We start from the raw sequence: 16,177 nt of genomic DNA on the forward strand, positions 1-16,177 counted from the left end.
TAGTAACCCAAAGAGGTGCTGGACACCAAGGTCTTAAGAAAAGAAAATAAACAAACTATATGCCTGTGGTGTGTATGTATGAGGGAGAGACTTGAGGGAGTAAGTCCTTAGGGGTGCTTCAACACCTAGCACCTTGAACCAACTGGTTCGGGAGTGTTGGCTGAAAACTTATCTTAAAGAGTTGCCCCCTTATAGAGCACTTAGCCTAAATAACACAAATAACCCTTGAAATAACAATAAAAGGATCAATGAATAAAAGTCTCATGGGATATAAACAAAGTAAGTGGTTAGGGACATGATAAAGGTCTGAAAGCCAATAATGGAATGAACCTAAGTTGCTATGCATGAAACCACCATAAAATCAGTAACATGACTTCTACAAGAATGACTCATTCCTCTGGATATTCCATTCATCATTCTCTTGTTCCAGTACTTGCTTAGGGACAAGCAAGCTTTAAGTTTGGTGTTGTGATGCCAGGGCATCTTGGCCAGTTTCACTGACCTTTTCTTTACTATTTTTAGGTTAGTTTCATGCATTTCATTAGGAAATAAGCTAGTTTTGGGTAGATATTCACTTACACCTTGACTCAAGCATACATTGTGCGTTTTACATTATTTCATGAGGATTTTGCATAAGTTTAGTGACAAATTGTATGTTGCATTGCCCATGACTTGGACTAGAACTTTGATGGACTCTATTGCTTGATTTCAGGACCAAAGGAAGCAAGGAAAGGGAAGAAACTTGCAAGGTTAATGAGAAAAGTGATTGCCAATGACACTCTCATAGCCATCATTGCCCACGTTAAGAGTCACGTTAACTAAGTTAACGTGAACTCTAACGTGGAAAAGGGAAGTTGAGCCAACGTTAGTGACACTTAACATTGTCACTAACGTTGGCAAACACTCATGAGTGGCCACGTTAGAGCCCACGTTAACCTAGTTAACGTGGCCTCTAACGTTAAAGGGGGAAGAAAAGCCAACGTTAGTGACATTCAACATTGTCACTAACGTTGGCCTAAGGATGCAACACACCACGTTAACTCCCACGTTAACTTGGTTAACGTGGGAGCTAACGTAAGAAGTGGGAGTTGTCGCCAACGTTAGTGACACTCAACATTGTCACTAACGTTGGAAGCAACCACACAACCCCCCAAGGAGCCACGTTAACTTCCACGTTAACTTAGTTAACGTGGAAGCTAACGATGAGGAATGAATGATGAGCCAACGTTAGTGACACTCAACATTGTCACTAACGTTGGGATGGCTAAGAATGGCCACGTTAGAAGCCACGTTAACCTAGTTAACGTGGACTCTAATGTGAGATCTAGGGGCACATTAGAACGTTAGTGACAATGTTGAGTGTCACTAACGTTCTCGAAGGTTGGCAAGGCCACGTTAGAAGCCACGTTAACCTAGTTAACGTGGAGCTTTAACGTGAAGCAAAAAGGGGCACACTGGAACGTTAGTGACAATGTTGAGTGTCACTAACGTTCTCGATGTTTGGCAAGGCTACGTTAGAAGCCACGTTAACATAGTTAACGTGGGCTCTAACGTGAGGCAAAGGGGTACATTGGAACGTTAGTGAAAATGTTAAGTGTCACTAACGTTCTCGAACTTCTACTTTCAATAAATGTTAACACCCCTAACGCCCTGAGCTGAAGTCACTGCCCACTTAGCACTTTCTCTCTGCAAGTAAAGCCAAGCCCAAATGAAGAAAAGAACTGCTTCAAACTCAAGATCCAAAGGCCCAAGACTTGAAGAGCAAACTAGAAGCTGAGAAGAGTAGTATATATAGGAGTAGCTTTGAATTGTAAAAGGAGTTCTGGAGGCTGGAAAAAGAGAACTACTCTCTGAATTTTACTTTCTCTGCATTTTCTAGTTTTATGATGTATTCTCCATCTTTGTTTTCATTTTCAAGAGCTATGAACAACTAAACCCCTTTCATTGGGTTAGGGAGCTCTGTTGTAATTTGATGGATCAATACTAATTTTCATTATTCTTTTTCTATCTTTTCTCTTGATTTTACTTGAAAGCTTTTGATCTTCATCCAATTGAGTAGTTATCTTGGAAGAGAAGCTATTCAAACTTGGATCTCTTTTGAACCTTGAAAGAGGAATGAAGAGATCAAGCTAGAAATGCTTTCTCATGCTGGACCAAATTGGGTTTGGATGGGTATGTGACTATAACCCTCTCAATACTTGATTTGGGAAATGCATGTGGTATAATCAGTGACCATACTTCATCTCTTCTCATGAGCAATTGACCAAGGAATTGGCTATTGATCAAGATTTGAGAGATTGAATTGCAAGAAATTGTAATTCAATCACTTAAGATTGCCAAGGAGATCAATGAGTGCATTGATTGAGGAAGAGATGAAAATGAACTTGATCCGGAGAATTGCAACATCTCCTAAGCCCAATGAACTCCCCATCTCTGATCTTACCCATTTAATTCTAGCATTTACTTTTCTGTTATTTACATTCCCGCCATTTTATTTTCTGCAACTCTCAACCCAAATTCTGAATTCGCTCAACTAGAACATTCTTCTAATTAAAGTTGCTTGATCAATCAATCCCTATGGGATTTGACCTCACTCTATTGTGAGTTTTTACTTGACGACAAATTCGGTACACTTGCCGAAGGGAGATTTGTTGAGAGACAAGTTTTCCGTGCATCATCCTCCCATCTTTGATTGTTCCATCTTTGATTGTTCCATCTTTGATACATGTTCTCATTGTAGTTTCCATCTTTTACAACATAGTTGTAACCACACTCATAGCCAAAAGGGTGAGAATTCATAGTGGCAACTAAAAACAAAAGCTAACAAAAATAAGCAACAAAGTCCTAAACCTAACAAAATCTACAAGAAAAAGGCAAACATATTCACAATATTCACATATTCACAATAGCTAATAATATAACACCATTGCATATCCCCCACAACTGCGCCAAAAACTTTGTGTGAGAATTTTCGTTACTCTAGAATTTCTCAATACAAAAAGAACTTCGTTGTAATTATAGTTCCAAACTAATTAATAATCCTCCATCAAAGTTTTAAATTGTTTGTCACAGTACAAACTCCAATAAAAATCGAGAGTATTTAAACCTCCGATCTTCTCACAAGAAATTGCAATGAAGTGCTCAATTATTGGCTATGAAGGAACAATGAGGGTTTGATTTGGTGATTGACAAGAAAAGTAAATAACAAGAAAGTAAATGACAATTAACTAATAAAAGAAAGGAAAAGAACTCTTCGCTAAGGTATGGAAATTGAGATCGCCATCCTTGTCTAACAACCATACATTGACGATTATGAAGGACCAACCCATCAAGTCTACTTCTATATTTGAAGTAAGTCAAATAGGCTTGATCAACATCAACCATAAGTCCCAACCTAGCTATTAATTAGCTTAATAGTAGGTTAGTCTCAATGGACATCAAATTGATCAACAAGGGACCTAAATCACCAATCCAATTAGACCCAATGACTCAAGGTCACTCAATCCCCTTAGCCTAGGCCAAGAGTGTAGAAAACTACTCTATAATTAACGAAGACATTTCATCAAACACCTAGAGTGCAATAAAATTAAACATCATAAATTGCAAGAATTAATGAAACCCATAACTAACACAACCAAGAAATCAACAATAGCAATTAAGATAAGCATAAAAAGACATGAAAACATGAAATTGCATTAAAGAAAATAAAAATCTAACAAGGGTTCATCAAAGTAAAAATGGCAACATAAAGCAATTAACAAGAAAAAAACTAAGAAGTTTAAGACAATAGAACAATAAAATATAAAGAGAGTTAGACTAAAATCAAGAATTAAAAGTTGGATCTAAGAAAATTTGACCTAAACTACCCTAAATTCTAGAGAGATGAGAGAGCTTCTCTCTCTAGAATTCTAACCTAACGCATAGCGAAAACTATACTATCACTACTTGGTTCATTCTCCTTTAATCCTTGGATTCAATAGCATTAGAAATGAGTTGAATTTGGGCCTGGATGGCTTAGAAATCGCCCCCAGTGTATTTCCTTTAAGTTGGTCACATGCTGCTTCCCAGGCGTACGCGTGGGCCACGTATACGCGTCGCCTGATAGATTTCCTCCCACGCCTACGCATGGGCCACATATACGCGTCGCTTGATAGATTTCCTTCCCACATATACGCATGGGCCACGTATACGCGTCGCCCTAAATTCAACAAATCCTAATTTCTTCATGAATTCTCCATTTTTACATGCTTTTTCTTCATTCCTTCAATCCAATCTTTGCCTTCTAAATCTGAAATCACTTAACAAACATATCAAGGCATCGAATAGAATTAAAGTAAATTATATTTATCAATTTTTGGGCATAAAAACCATGTTTTCTCTCTTAAGTACAATTTAAGGAGAATTTACAAAACCATACTATTTTAGTGAATAAATGTAAGAAAAGATGATAAAATCCTCTAAATTCAACATAAGATAAACCCTAAAGATGGGGTTTATCAATCTCCCCACACTTAAGCAATAGTATGTCCTTATGCTAAACTAAGAAGGATAAGAAACGATATGGACATTTATTCAAGGTAACTACCTATATGTAATCTATCTACATGCAATCTATCTAAGTGCATACAACTACTTGGTCAAAACAAATCAATTCCCAAGAATACATATATGAATACGAGGGCTAAGGCAATAATGATCAAATTAACTCCACAATTGAATTGAGTAATTGAAAGGAATTTACAAACTTGCAAGAAAAGAAATAATAATAGGTGAAAACATAGAATTGAGCAATCGAACCCGCACTGGATGTGTATCCGCTCTAGTCACTCAAGTGTTTAGGGTTGATTCACTCAATTCTCCTCTAATCATGCTTTCTAAGATTTGTTTTTCATCTAACAATCAATAATTATTCAATGCATGCATACATATATCGTGAGGTCATTTCATAGGTTGTAATGGGGTTAGGGTCAAGGTGAGGTTATATATGGCTAAGTGAGCTTGAAATTTGAATCATTGATTAACTTAAGCTCTCACCTAATCTACAACATATACAATTCAAATACAAACCTAACTACCCATTCTTCACTTTTTCACACACTCATGCATTCTCTTTTTATCACAACACATATGCATTGTTATTATTACAAATGTATTGATTAACTTAAGCCCTATTAAGAATATTTTTCTTGGAGAATTTTATTATTTTAACTAAGCTTATTATACATATATGCAAACCTAGAAAATACATTTAAAAATTCTAAAAGACCTAATAATAAAAGAAAAATAAAATGTAGAAGTGTAAGGATTAGAATTTTTTCACCCAAAAACGACCGTTTCGGTCGGACGACCTCCCCACACTTAAACGTTTTCACCGTCCTCAGTGCATTCAAAGACAAGCAAGGGGGATATGGTGACTTTTCGGATTGCCACATTTAGCTGGTGGATCAACCGGTTGTTGCATGTTCTTTCTTCCGCTTTCCTTGTTGCTTATGGTGCATCCTCCATGAAAAATAGAAAACTAGATAATAAAATAAGTAAATGCAAAAGTAAGGAAGCATATATTGTTGGAATGAGCTAATAATCACTAGAATAAAGTGAATGACCCAACGTGTGACATGGATGAAAGTAAGTGTGCATTCTAAGTTGCGCGCAGTTTAGAACACACACACTAACATAAAAAGCTATGTCACAGTTACACAAAAGGAACATGCACTTCACTCATTCTAGTGTGCTTGAGATGTTTCAAAGGAAACTTGTAAGTTAAGACCAACAAACAAGTCATAAAGAAGCATGAAAGCATTCAAGCGATAATCAAACAATTGTGACATGGAAGATGAAGGGACATTGGTTGATGTGCAAGGAGACTCTAATGATAAAGGAACAATGAAAATCACACATCAACTAATGACACACTTTGAATTTTGGTTTCCATCACCTAGTGGACATAAAATAGGACACATGGTTGCTATGCAATGTTGTAAAAGAGACTAGAGGTGAAATCAATCACATAGCAAGCAAGGTCCATATAGCTTGACAATTTCAAAAAGATGTCACTAGGTGAGCTTACAATCCAAATTCCCAATTGGGGCATTGATGAGCGGATAATTTATACGCTTTTTGAATTGTTTTTAGTATGTTTTTAGTAGGATCTAGTTACTTTTAGGGATGTTTTCATTAGTTTTTATGTTAAATTCACATTTCTGGACTTTACTATGAGTTTTTGTGTTTTTTTGTGATTTCAGGTATTTTCTGACTGAAATTGAGGGACTTGAGCAAAAATCAGATTCAGAGGTTGAAGAAGGACTGCTGATGCTGTTGGATTCTGACCTCTCTGCACTCAAAGTGGATTTTCTGGAGCTACAGAACTTGAAATGGCACGCTTCCAATTGCGTTGGAAAGTAGACATCCAGGGCTTTCCCGCAATGTATAATAGTCCATTCTTTGGCCAAGAATAGATGACGTAAACTGGCGTTCAACGCCAGCTTTCTGCCCAAATCTGGCGTCCAGCGCCAGAAAAGGATCCAAAACCAGAGTTGAACGCCCAAACTGGCACAAAAACTGACGTTCAACTCCAAGAAGGACCTCTACATGTGCAACACTCAAGCTCAGCCCAAGCACACACCAAGTGGGCCCCGGAAGTGGATTTATGCATCAATTACTTACTCATGTAAACCCTAGTAGCTAGTTTATTATAAATAGGACCTTTTACTATTGTATTAGACGTCTTTTTGACCATCTTTGGACGCCTGGTTCTTAGATCAGAGGGGCTGGCCATTCGGCCATGCCTGGACCTTTCACTTATGTAATTTTAATGGTAGAGTTTCTACACTCCATAGATTAAGGTGTGGAGCTCTGCTGTTCCTCAAAGATTAATGCAAAATACTACTGTTTTCTATTCAATTCATCTTGTTTCGCTTCCAAGATATTCATTCGTACTCCAATATGAATGTGATGAATGTGACAATCATCATCATTCCCTATGAACGCGTTCCTGACAACCACTTCCGTTCTACCTTCGACTGAATGAGTATCTCTTAGATCTCCTAACCAGAATCTTCGTGGTGTAAGCTAGAATGATGGCGGCTTTCAAGAGAATCCAGAAAGTCTAAACCTTGTCTATGGTATTCCGAGTCGGATTCAATGAATGAATGACTGTGACGAGCTCCTAACTCATGATTGCAGGGCGTTAGTGACAGACGCAAAAGGATAGTAAATCCTATTCCAGCATGATCATGAACCGACAGATGAATAGCCATGCCGTGACAGGGTGCGTTGACCATTTTCACTGAGAGGATAAGATGAAGCCATTGACAAGGGTGATGCCTCCAGACGATTAGCCGTGCCGTGACAGGGCATTGGATCATTTTCCCGAGAGATGACCGAAAGTAGCCATTGACAGTGGTGATGTATCACATAAAGCCAGTCATGGAAAGGAGTAAGACTGATTGGATGAAGATAGCAGGAAAGCAGAGGTTCAGAGGAACGAAAGCATCTCCATTCGCTTATCTGAAATTCTCACTAATGAATTACATAAGTATTTCTATCCTTACTTTATGTTTTATTTACATAATATATTGTAGCCCATATGAGTCAACTTAATTGAGATTTACAAGGTGACCATAGCTTGCTTCATACCGACAATCTCCGTGGGATTCGACCCTTACTCACGTAAGGTATTACTTGGACGACCCAGTGCAGTTGCTGGTTAGTTATGCGAAGTTGTGAAGATATGTTTAGACCATGGTCCTGTGCATCCGTTTTTGGTGCCATTGCCAGGGAATCAATTTCGAACAACAATTCACAACCTGAGTAGCAATTTCGCATACCAAGTTTTTGGCGCCGTTGCCGGGGATTGTTCGAGTTTGGACAACTGACAGTTCATCCTGTTGCTCAGATTAGGTAATCTTCTTTTTGTTTTGCTTTCAAAAAGTTTTCAAAAAAATCTTTCAAAAATTTTTCTTTTGTTTTCGAAAAAATAAAAATGTTTTAAAATATATATATATATATATATATATATATATATTTGTTATTCAAAATTTTTAAAGAATGAATTCTAGTGTTTCATGAAGCATGTGAAGCCTGGCTGGCTGTAAAGCCATGTCTAAATTCTTTTGGACTGAGGCTTCCACTCATAAGTATATGAAGTTGGATGAAATATCAGCTGTTGTATACATGAGAGGTATCTATGTTTGCTGAAGCTTGGCTGGCCATTGGCCATGTCTAGTGTTTTGGACCGGAGCTTTCATTGAAAGCTTGCTTGGCTAGTGAGCCATGTCTGATACCTGGACTGAAGCTTTAGACTAAGAATGCAAGAATGCTTGGCTAGTAAGCCATGTCTAGTGTTTTGGAATCCTTATTTTTTTTTTTCAATTAATTTTTCGAAAAATCCAAAAAAATTAGAAAATCATAAAAATCAAAAATATTTTTCTGTTTCTTGTTTGAGTCAAGAGTCATGTCATAAGTTTGGTGTCATTTGCATGTGCATCTTGAATTTTTCGAAAATTTCATGCATTCATGGTGTTCTTCATGATCTTCAAGTTGTTCTTGGTAAGTCTTCTTGTTTGATCTTGATGATTTTTTGTTTTGTGTCTTTTCTTGTTTTTCATATGCATTCTTGAATTCTTAGTGTCTAAGCATTAAAGAATTCTAAGTTTGGTGTCCTGCATGTTTTCTTTGCATTAAAATTTTTTCAAAAATATGTTCTTGGTGTTCATCATGATCTTCATAGTGTTCTTGGTGTTCATCTTGACATTCATAGCATTCTTGCATGCATCACATGTTTTGATCTAAAAATTTCATGCATTGCATCTTTTTAGTGTTTTTCTCTCTCATCATAAAAATTCAAAAAATCAAAAAAAAATATATCTTCCCCTTTTTCTCTCTCATCAAATTCAAAAATTTGAGTTGACTTTTTCAAAAATTTTTTTTAAATCAAGTTGTTTCTTATGAGTCAAATCAAATTTTCAATTTGAAAATCTCATCTTTTTCAAAATCTTTTTCAAAAATCAAATCTTTTTCAAATTTCTTAGTTATTTTCGAAAATTTCAAAAATATTTTTCAAAAATCTTTTTCTTATTTTTATATAAAATTTTCGAAAATAACAATAACAATTAATTTTTTGATTCAAAAATTTCAAGTTTGTTACTTACTTGTTAAGAAAGATTCAAACTTTGAGTTCTAGAATCATATCTTGTGATTTCTTGTGAATCAAGTCATTAATTGTGATTTTAAAAAATTCAAATCTTTTTCAAAAACTAATTTCTCTCATATCTTTTCAAAAATATCTTCTTATCTTATCTTTTTCAAAAAAAAAAAAATTTGATTTCAAAATATCTTTTCTAACTTCCTAACTTCCTATCTTTTCAAAATTTGTTTCAACTAACTAACTAACTTTTTGTTTGTTTCTTATCTTTTTCAAAACCACCTAACTAACTCTCTCTCTCTCATTTTCAAAAATCCCTTCCTTCTTTTTCAAAATTTCTTTTTAATTAACTAATTATTTTTATTTTTGATTTCAAGATTTTTCGAAAATTACTAACCTTTTTCAAAAACTATTTTCGAAAATCACTAACCCTTTTTCAAAAATTATTTTCGAAAATTCTCCTTCTCCCATCTTACTCTATTTATTTATTCATCTACTAACATCTCATCTCACATCTCTACCCTCCTCACACTTGTGTTTCTTCCATTACACTACATTCTTTGTCTCCTTCTTTTCTCCCACTCACAAAGGGATCCCTATACTGTGGTATAAAGGATCTCTATTATTATTATTTTTTTGTGCCCTCTTCTTTGTCATATGAGCAGGAGCAAGGATAAGAACATTCTTGTTGAAGCAGATCCAGAACCTGAAAGGACTCTGAAGAGAAAATTAAGAGAAGCTAAATTACAATAATCCAGAGATAACCTTTCAGAAATTTTCGAACAGGAAGAGGAGATGGCAGCCGAAAATAATAATAATGCAAGGAGGATGCTTGGTGACTTTACTGCACCTAATTCCAATTTACATGGAAGAAGCATCTCCATTCCTGCCATTGGAGCAAACAACTTTGAGCTGAAACCTCAATTAGTTTCTCTGATGCAGCAGAACTGCAAGTTTCATGGACTTCCATCTGAAGATCCTTTTCAGTTCTTAACTGAATTCTTGCAGATATGTGATACTGTTAAGACTAATGGAGTAGATCCTGAAGTCTACAGGCTCATGCTTTTCCCTTTTGCTATAAGAGACAGAGCTAGAATATGGTTGGACTCTCAACCTAAAGATAGCCTGAACTCTTGGGATAAGCTGGTCACGGCTTTCTTAGCCAAGTTCTTTCCTCCTCAAAAGCTGAGCAAGCTTAGAGTGGATGTTCAAACTTTCAAACAGAAAGAAGGTGAATCCCTCTATGAAGCTTGGGAAAGATACAAACAGTTGACCAAAAAGTGTCCTTCTGACATGCTTTCAGAATGGACCATCTTGGATATATTCTATGATGGTTTATCTGAGCTATCAAAGATGTCACTGGACACTTCTGCAGGTGGATCCATTCACCTAAAGAAAACGCCTGCAGAAGCTCAAGAACTCATTGACATGGTTGCAAATAACCAGTTCATGTACACTTCTGAAAGGAATCTTGTGAATAATGGGACGCCTATGAAGAAGGGAGTTCTTGAAATTGATACTCTGAATGCCATATTGGTTCAGAACAAAATATTGACTCAGCAAGTCAATATAATTTCTCAGAGTCTGAATGGAATGCAAGCTACATCCAACAGTACTCAAGAGGCTTCTTATGAAGAAGAAGCTTATGATCCTGAGAACCCTGCAATAGCAGAGGTGAATTACTTAGGTGAACCTTATGGAAACATCTATAACTCATCATGGAGAAATCATCCAAATTTCTCATGGAAGGATCAAAAGCCTCAACAAGGCTTTAATAATGGTGGAAGAAACAGGTTTAACAATAATAAACCTTTTCCATCATCCACTCAGCAAAAGACAGAGAACTCTGAACAAAATACTTCTAATTTAGCAAACTTAGTCTCTAATCTGTCCAAGGCCACTGAGAGTTTCATGAATGAAACAAGGTCTTCCATTAGAAATCTGGAAGCACAAGTGGGCCAGCTGAGCAAGAGGATCACTGAAATCCCTCCTAGTACTCTCCCAAGCAATACAGAAGAGAATCCAAAAGGAGAGTGCAAGGCCATTGACATAAGCACCATGGCTGAACCCAAAGAAGGAGAGGAGGACGTGAATCCCAAGGAGGAAGACCTCCTGGGACATCCAGTGACCAATAAGGAGCTTCCCTCTGAGGAACCAAAGGACTCTGAGGCTCATCTAGAGACCATAGAGATTCCATTGAACCTCCTTATGCCCTTCATGAGCTCTGATGAGTATTCCTCTTCTGAAGAGAATGAGGATGTTACTAAAGAGCAAACTGCCAAGTTTCTTGGTGCAATCATGAAGCTGAATGCCAAATTATTTGGCATTGATACTTGGGAAGTTGAACCTCCCTTGTTCATCAATGAACTAAGTGATCTGGATCAACTGACATTGCCTCAGAAGAGACAGGATCTTGGAAAATTCATAATACCTTGTACCATAGGCACCATGATCTTTCAGGCTCTGTGTGACCTTGGTTCAGGGATAAACCTCATGCCCCTCTCTGTAATAGAGAAACTGGGAATTTATGGGGTGCAAGCTGCTAGAATCTCATTAGAGATAGCAGATAATTCAAGAAAACAGGCATATGGACAAGTAGAGGACGTGTTAGTAAAGGTTGAAGGCCTTTACATCCCTGCTGATTTTATTGTCCTGGATACTGGAAAGGAAAAGGATGAATCCATCATCCTAGGAAGACCTTTCTTAGCCACAGCAAGAGTTGTGATTGATGTTGACAGAGGTGAACTAGTCCTTCAATGGAATGAGGACTCCCTTGTGTTTAAAACTCAAGGATCTCCCTCTGCAACCATGGAAAGGAAGCATGAAAAGCTTCTCTCAAAGCAGAGTCAACCCAAGCCCCCACAGTCAAACTCTAAGTTTGGTGTTGGGAGGCCACAACCAAACTCTAAGTTTGGTGTTGAACTCCCATATCCAAACTCTAAGTTTGATGTTGGAGAGTCTCAACAATGCTCTGAACATCTGTGAGGCTCCATGAGAGCCCACTGTCAAGCTATTGACATTAAAGAAGCGCTTGTTGGGAGGCAACCCAATGTTTATTTATCTAACTCTATTATTCTTGTTTTTCATGTTTTCTTAGGTTCATGATCATGTGGAGTCACAAAATAAATATAAAAATTGAAAACAGAATCAAAAACAGCAGAAGAAAAATTACACCCTGGAAGAGCATCTGCCTGGCGTTCAACGCTAGAACAGAGCATGGTTCTAGCGCTGAACGCCTAAAATGGGCAGCATTCTGGTGCTGAACGCCCAGAACAAGCATGGTTCTGGCGTTCAACGCCAGAAATGGCAACAAATGGGCGTTGAACGCCCAAAATGGGCACCAACCTGGCGCTGAACGCCCAGAGTTGTGTGCAAAGGCATTTTACATGCCTAATTGGTGCAGGGATGCAAATCCTTGACACCCCAGGATCTGTGGACCCCACAGGATCCCCACCTACCTCCACTCACTTCTTCTCACCACTCTCTTTCACACAACCCCATAAACACTCTTCCCCAAAAAAACCCTTCCCCAATCACCTCAATCTCTCTTCCCCATCACCTCTTCACCACTCACATCCATCCACTCTTCCCCATAAACCTACCTCATAAACTCCACTTACCTTCAAAATTCAAAACCAATTTCCCACCCAAACCCACCAATATGGCCGAAACCTTTCTAACCCTCCCTTCCCTATATAAAGCCCTCCATTCTTCATCTATTCTTTCTTCTATTTCTCGAGGGCGAGCAAAATTCTAAGTTTGGTGTGGTAAAAGCATAAGCTTTTTGTTTTTCCATTACCATTGATGGCACCTAAGACCGGAGAATCCTCTAGAAAGGGGAAAGGGAAGACAAAAGCTTCCACATCCGAGTCATGGGAGATGGAAAGGTTCATCTCCAAAGCCCATCAAAACCACTTCTATGATGTTGTGGCCAAGAAGAAGGTGATCCCTGAGGTCCCTTTCAAACTCAAAAGAAATGAGTATCCGGAGATCCGACATGAAATTCAAAGAAGAGGTTGGGAAGTTCTAACAAATCCCATCCAACAAGTCGTCATCCTAATGGTTCAAGAGTTCTATGCTAATGCATGGATCACCAAGAACCATGATCAAAGTAAGAACCCGGATCCAAAGAACTATGTTACAATGGTTCGGGGGAAATACTTGGATTTTAGTCCGGAGAATGTGAGGTTGGCGTTCAACTTGCCAAACATGGAAGAGAACGCACGCCCCTACACAAGGAGAGTCAACTTTGATCAAAGGTTGGACCAAATCCTTATGGACATATGTGTAGAAGGAGCTCAATGGAAGATTGACTCCAAAGGCAAGCCGGTTCAACTAAGAAGATTGGACCTCAAGCCTGTAGCTAGAGGATGGTTAGAGTTCATTCAATGCTCAATCATTCCCACTAGCAACCGGTTTGAAGTTACTATAGACCGGGCCATCATGATCCATAGCATCATGATTGGAGAAGAGGTGGAAGTTCATGAGATTATACCTCAAGAACTCTACAAGGTGGCTGACAAGTCCTCCACTATGGCAAGGTTAGCCTTCCCTCACCTCATTTGCCATCTATGCAATTCGGATGGGATTGACATAGAGGAAGATATCCTCATTAAAGAGGACAAGCCCATTACTAAGAAAAAGATGGAGCAAGCAAGAGAGCCCACTCATGGAGCTCAAGAGGCGTATGAAGCTCATCACCATGAGATCCCGGAGATGCCTCAAATGCACTTTCCTCCACAAAACTATTGGGAGCAAATCAACACCTCCCTAGGAGAATTGAGTTCCAATATGGGACAACTAAGGGTGGAACATCAAGAGCACTCCATCATGCTTCATGAAATTAGAGAAGATCAAAAAGCAATGAGGGAGGAGCAACAAAGACAAGGAAGAGACATAGAAGAGCTCAAGGACATCATTGGTTCCTCAAGAAGGAAACGCCACCATCACTAAGGTGGATTCATTCCTTGTTCTTATTTCTTCTGTTTTTTTTTCGTTTTCTATGTTATGTGCTTATCTGTGTTTGTGTCTTCATTACATGATCATTAGTAGTTAGTAACTCTGTCTTAAAGTTATGAATGTCCTATGAATCCATCACCTCTCTTAAATGAAAAATGTTTTAATTCAAAAGAACAAGAAGTACATGAGTTTCGAATTTATCCTTGAACTTTGCTTAATTATATTGATGTGGTGACAATGCTTCTTGTTTTCTGAATGTATGCTTGAACAGTGCATATGTCTTTTGAAGTTGTTGTTTAAGAATGTTAAATATGTTGGTTCTTGAAAGAATGATGACTAGGAGACATGTTATTTGATAATCTGAAAAATCATGAAAATGATTCTTGAAGCAAGAAAAAGCAGCAAAGAACAAAGCTTGCAGAAAAAAAAAATAGGCGAAAAAAAAAAGAAAAAAAATTAGAAAGAAAAAGAAAAAGCAAGCAGAAAAAAAAGCCAATAACCCTTAAAACCAAAAGGCAAGGGAAATAAAAAGGATCCCAAGGCTTTGAGTATCAGTGGATAGGAGGGCATAAAGGAATAAAATCCTGGCCTAAGCGGCTAAACCAAGCTGTCCCTAACCATGTGCTTGTGGCGTGTAGGTGTCAAGTGAAAACTTGAGACTGAGCGGTTAAAGTCAAGGTCCAAAGCAAAAAAAGAGTGTGCTTAAGAACCCTGGACACCTCTAATTGGGGACTTTAGCAAAGCTGAGTCACAATCTGAAAAGGTTCACCCAATTATGTGTCTGTGGCATTTATGTATCCAGTGGTAATACTGGAAAACAAAGTGCTTAGGGCCACGGCCAAGACTCATAAAGAAGCTGTGTTCAAGAATCATCATACTGAACTAGGAAAATCAATAACACTATCTGAACTCTGAGTTCCTATAGATGCCAATCATTCTGAACCTCAATAGATAAAGTGAGATGCCAAAACTATTCAAGAGGCAAAAAGCTATAAGTCCCGCTCATTTGATTGAAGCTATGTTTCATTGATAGTTTGGAATTTATAGTATATTCTCTTCTTTTTATCCTATTTGATTTTCAGTTGCTTGGGGACAAGCAACAATTTAAGTTTGGTGTTGTGATGAGCGGATAATTTATACGCTTTTTGACATTATTTTTAGTATGTTTTTAGTAGGATCTAGTTACTTTTAGGGATGTTTTCATTAGTTTTTATGTTAAATTCACATTTCTGGACTTTACTATGAGTTTGTGTATTTTTCTGTGATTTCAGGTATTTTCTGACTGAAATTGAGGGACTTGAGCAAAAATCAGATTCAGAGGTTGAAGAAGGACTGCTGATGCTGTTGGATTCTGACCTCCCTGCACTCAAAGTGGATTTTCTGGAGCTACAGAACTCGAAATGACGCGCTTCCAATTGCGTTGGAAAGTAGACATCCAGGGCTTTCCAGAAATATATAATAGTCCATACTTTGGCCAAGAATAGACGACGTAAACTGGCGTTCAATGCCAGCTTTCTGCCCAAATCTGGCATCCAGCGCCAGAAAAGGATCCAAAACCAGAGTTGAACGCCCAAACTGGCACAAAAACTGGCGTTCAACTCCAAGAAGGACCTCTACATGTGCAACACTCAAGCTCAGCCCAAGCACACACCAAGTGGGCCCCGGAAGTGGATTTATGCATCAATTACTTACTCATGTAAACCCTAGTAGCTAGTTTATTATAAATAGGACCTTTTACTATTGTATTAGACGTCTTTTTGACCATCTTTGGATGCCTGATGAGATATTTTGGAGGAAAAATAAATCTCTCCCAAAACACACAAACATAACCGGCAAGTGTACCGGGTCGTATCAAGTAATAAAAACTCACGGGAGTGAGGTCGATCCCACAGGGATTGAAGGATTGAGCAATTTTAGCTTAGTGGTTGATTTAGTCAAGCGAATCAAGATTTGGTTGATGGTTTTGTGACTTGCAGAATTAAATTGCATTGAAGTAAAGAGAACAAGAAATAAATTGCTGAAACTTAAAGAACAAGAAATTAAATGGCAGAAACTTAAAGTGCAAGAAATGTAAAT

The 16,177-nt window shown here is 37.8% G+C and overlaps 1 non-coding gene across 1 annotated transcript; it reads right to left on the minus strand.

The window, feature by feature from the left end:
- Nucleotides 1-10,333: 10,333 nt before the first annotated feature.
- Nucleotides 10,334-10,441, minus strand: LOC148580949 (small nucleolar RNA R71). Its single transcript, XR_015894948.1, has one exon. It is a non-coding gene; the product is annotated as a small nucleolar RNA R71 (small nucleolar RNA).
- Nucleotides 10,442-16,177: the final 5,736 nt, after the last annotated feature.

This window comes from Arachis ipaensis, chromosome B10 (assembly GCF_059453495.1).
Source record: "Arachis ipaensis isolate K30076 ecotype BB chromosome B10, ASM5945349v1, whole genome shotgun sequence".
NCBI lineage: Eukaryota > Viridiplantae > Streptophyta > Magnoliopsida > Fabales > Fabaceae > Arachis > Arachis ipaensis.